Source organism: Ursus maritimus (assembly GCF_017311325.1).
Source record: "Ursus maritimus isolate PB19 chromosome X unlocalized genomic scaffold, ASM1731132v1 scaffold_X1, whole genome shotgun sequence".
Classification (NCBI taxonomy): Eukaryota; Metazoa; Chordata; class Mammalia; order Carnivora; family Ursidae; genus Ursus; species Ursus maritimus.
Genome location: NW_024423319.1, coordinates 115,063,630 through 115,068,379, shown reverse-complemented (window position 1 = coordinate 115,068,379; position 4,750 = coordinate 115,063,630).

Sequence of the window (4,750 nt, the reverse complement as noted above, 5' to 3'; positions counted from 1 at the left end):
CAGAAGACTAATTCATGCTGACCCCTGACTCCTGGGCTGGGCCAAGCAGGAATAAGGAAGGAAACATTAGAAAAGGGGGCTTCTGGCCAACCGAGGGGTAAATTTCATTTGGGGCATGGCTCAAATTCCACAAGGCCAGAATCACACTTACAACCATCTGTTTGAGGTTTTGTGGGAACCAAGAATTCCAGGGCCCAGGGAGATGGGAGAGCTTCCCGGGAATAGACTCTTTATTGAATCTTTTTCCGTTCCATGATGGAAGACTCCCTAGGGCTTCCTTTCCTCATGATTTTAGGGCTGGGGAGGAGCTTAGTAGGCACCTTTGGAGCTCAGACTTGGATGTACTGTGGCCCTTTCCCACAGAAGAAATGACCCTGGAATGGAATCTTTGGACCTTTCGTATGTGCCTCCTGAGATAAAATGACCCCAAATAAATACAATAGATCTCTCTGATGACCACATTCAATTTGCCAATTATTTCCGACCTCAGGGAAACCAAACTGCATATTATACCAGTGATTCTAGCAGGCTAAAAGGAGATCACCCATCACTCAGTTTCTCTCCACTAGAATCAATCTGTATGAGATTGAACTACCATCTAGTGGAGGAAACCTTCAAAATTCGAGGCGGGATGTTACAGTTGTGGATCTGTGTCTGCAGTCAGTGCTGATGGGTTGCCCAAATCTGGGTGGAGCAACCTGCTGAAAATGTTCTCCTTATATGCTTGGCCCTACACGTTCATCCATGAAAGGAATATCTTTGAAGTGAACTTACTAATTGTCTTGGGTCATGTTTCCCCGAAACCAAGCCTGAGATAGCAGTCCTTGGGCATCTAATTTACCGGGGGCTGTTTGGAGGAGAAATCTGTGAGTGAGTAAGGAAAGATGGATTGGGAGGAAAGCAAGGGTGTGGCTTCAGGAGAAGTCAAGCTTCCCGCTGCCCAATCCCACGGAGAGCTCTGGAGCATAAACAGCGAAGCAGAGTCTGTCCCATCTTGAGACAAGGCGGCTTTGATAACCTACACCAATCAGTCATTGGCTCCCAGCCACCCTGCATAGGGTTGGCGGCAAGCGGGGTTGGGGAGGGGGTGGGGACCCCAAGCATCTCGGATTAAGGCAGCTCCAGTTGCCCAAGAGCTTCGTTGGGGGAAGGTGTCAGATGTGAGCTCTTAGCTGCAGCCCTTACAGCAGCTTAGTGAAAGAGGTCCCAAGGTATGAGGCAAGATACCAACAGCAGCCACTAAGCCAGTGCTTCTCAAACTTGAGCGATCCTATGGAGCGCTTGTGAAACACAAATTACTATGCCTCCCCCCCCTCAGAGTTTCTGATTCAGTGAGGCCAGAATGGGGCCCACGAATTCACATTTCCCAGGTGCTGCTCCTGCTGGGCCAGGGGCTATGCTTTGAGAACCCCGCACAGAGCTAACATTTAAAAAAAAAAAAAAAAAAAAAAAAAAGATCAGTCCCCTTTGGAAAGCTAGGTCACGGCTCTCTTCACTCCCTGGGCATTTGCATATCAATGTATTTACAAAGGTTAAATAAAGTGAGGGGTTGGCTCATCAAAAATGTAGACAGACTGATTTTATCAGGCCACTGACTCAGCTAAAACTTGCTTTCTCTCGTCAGTCACCAATCCCAACTCCCAGGAGAGAATTTCAGCAAAGAGTCAAAGGATGGAATCACTGTGTCTAGAGACCAACATCTCAGCAGTTCAGGGACAGGGCAGGTGAAGGCTGGGTGAGGAGCTGGGAAGCCTGGGCTCCACACGCGCTCCCCCACAAATGACTGTGGGGTCGCTGGCAAGTAGTCATGACCTGCTGCGCTTTGGTTCCCTCAGGTACGACAGAGAGGCCTTGAAGGTCACTTCCAGCCCAGAGCTCTTCTGCCAGTTACGCCAGTATTTACTTTTGGGGCCCCAAGCAAGCTCACTGGGTCGCAGGTTTTTGTATCTGCATCTGTGCAATGGGTATGGTGGACTCAGTTATCCCTCTAGCACTTCCACTCAGCCTTTGAGCCTTCTGCCCAGAACACGAATGCCAGACTCTTTCTCCATAGCTGAAGACAGTCCAAGAAAAGTAGCACCCCCTCAAAACAAACTGGTCTGAGTTTCTTTTATTACCAAAAAGAGGAAACAGAAAGCGTCACTGCTCTCACGTTGGGCTGTCTCTGTCTTAGTTCCCGGAATCTTGCCAACTGGGGTCATTACTCGCCAAGCTGAAGCTGACTCGGGGGCCTGGCGGATGGCAAGGCTGAGGCACTCTCCATAAGCTCCGGGGCTTTACTGTAATCCTCTGGGACCGCACGTGGCAATCTGTAATGGTTTCTTCAGAGTGCTGTGGTCTGTTGTCTGAATGCGTACTTGGGAATCCCTAATGAGTGGATTAGGAGCACAATGGCCCACGGCACATGAATGGAAACACTGCTGTTTTAAAAATTAATAAACTTGGCGATTCAGAAAGAGCACTGCGGTGCTGACCTTCAAGGTCCTCATGAAACAGAAGCCCCTATGCATCCAGTCCCATTAGTCCTCACACTGATGAAGGAAAGTCACACAGTGTGCCTGGAATGCAGAATTTTTCTTTATTCAGCCATTCAGTTGGAGCTCGGGGGGTGGGGGGAGGGAGGATACAAATAAGACAAGAAATATCTATTATGTGCTCTGTAAAAACAGCTACGTGCAAAGTGCTACAAAGAAAGAGCAGGGTAAGGAGGGCAGGTGGTGCTGGGGCAGGCTCAGGGAGTCGGCAGGGGGACTGGAAGGGGACAGGGGCAACGTGGGGAGGAACTGCATTCTTAAACAGGGCTGTCTGACAGACTCTCACACAGAGGGAACTTTGAGCAGAGCCCTGACGGCAGTGGGGGGTGAGCTCCATGGCGACACGGAGGGCTAGTGTTCCAGGCAGAAGGGACAGCAGTACATGGCCAGTGGAGTGCTGAAGAAACAGGAAGAAGGTCTGGGGGGCTAGAGCAGAGTGAGCCAGGGGAAAAGGGGTGAGCACAGGAGCGACATGAGCTGACATGAGTTCTTTTTGCAAGGATCCCTCTGGCTCCATGTGGAGAAAACATTGTGGAGGCAAAGAGAGATGGGGAGATCAGTGAGGAGACTAGAAGATGTGGCTTAGCTGGTTGTTAGCCCTGGAGGGGAGGTGTCCAACTCCACGGATATCCAGAGTTTGAAGGTTGAGCAAGCAGAATTTGCTCATGATCTGGATATAGGATGTGAGAGAAAGAAAAGGGTCAAGGATGAATCTAGTGCTTGTGTGAGCTACCAGAAGAATAAAACTGCCGTTTGCTGACATGTAGAAAACTGAAGGGACTGAGCATGTGAAGGGTGGGCTAGAGAACAAAGGTCTGATTCAGAATGTTCTGAATTTGACATGGCTCGTAGACACCCATGGGGAAATGTCATGTAGGCAGTTGGAGTCCAGAGTCCAGAAGGGAGGTTTGAGCTGGAGAGGCGGTATTAGGTGGCGTCAACTACCTTCTTTCTAAACAACCATGTACTCTAAGCCTCAGCAGTGAATGATATATTCCGGCCCAGAAGCTCCAGATGTATAACAGTAGATTTTTCTAACATAAGGCAATTTATAAACAAGTAAAATATAAAGCCATCATGGTTCTAAATAACGTTTGTCTGCAAATGAAACCCGTGGGTTCAATTTTACAGCCAGGACATGCATACTCCAACAGTATTCTGAGGGTCACGGTAGGCGGCTGGTCAGCCACACCCAGGAATAACTAGACCTTCTCTGTCCATACCTCCATGCCCTTGTGTAAGAAAGGATCGATGAAATTGGGCTTCCCCCAAATCAAGAACTACGTGCATCAAAGGACATTGTAAAGAGAGTAAAAAGACAACCTATAAAATAGAAGAAAATATTTGCAGATACCATATCTGATAAGGGGGCAGTGTCCCAAATACACAAAGAACCCTCACAATCAACAGAAAAAGACAAACATACATCCCAATTTTTAACATGGGCCAAGGACTTGAGTAGGTATTTTTCCTAAGAGGGTATACAAATGGCCAAGAAGTACCCGAAAAGACACTTGATGTCTTTCGTCGTTAGGAAAATGCAAGTCAAAGTCTCAGTGAGCTGCCACTTCAAACGAATGAGAAGGACTATAATCCAAAGAGTTGAAAATAACGAGTGCTGGTAAGGCAGTCGACAAGTCGGAATCATGGCGCATTACTGGCAGGAATGGAAACCGGCGCGGCCACTGTGGAAAACCGAGTGGCAACTCCTCAAAAACTCGAACAGAGAGTTACCAGATGGCCCAGCAGGTCCACACCGGTGTTGGCACCCAGGAGAATGGAAAAGGGATACTTGTACCGCAGTGTTTAGAGCAGCGTTGTTCACAATATCTAAGAAGAAGCAGCAGCCCGGATGTCCATCAATGGATGAGTGGATAAAGAAAATGTATATATGTATGATCAGTGTCATTCAGCCATAAAAAGGAACAGAGTGCCGACACACGCTACAACATGGATGAGCCTTCAAAACACGCTAAGTGAGAGAAGTTGGACGCAGAAGGCTAGCTAACCTAGGATCGGTCGTATGCAATATCTGGAGTGGGTGCATCCATGGAGGAGGAAAGCAGAATGGCGCTCGCCCAAGGCGGGGAGGAGACGAAGGAATAGGGAACCGCTGCTTCATGGCTCCAGGGATTTCTTTCAGGGTGATGAAAATATTTTGGAACTAGAGGTGTCGGTTGCACAACACTGTGAATGTACTAAATGCCACTGAATTG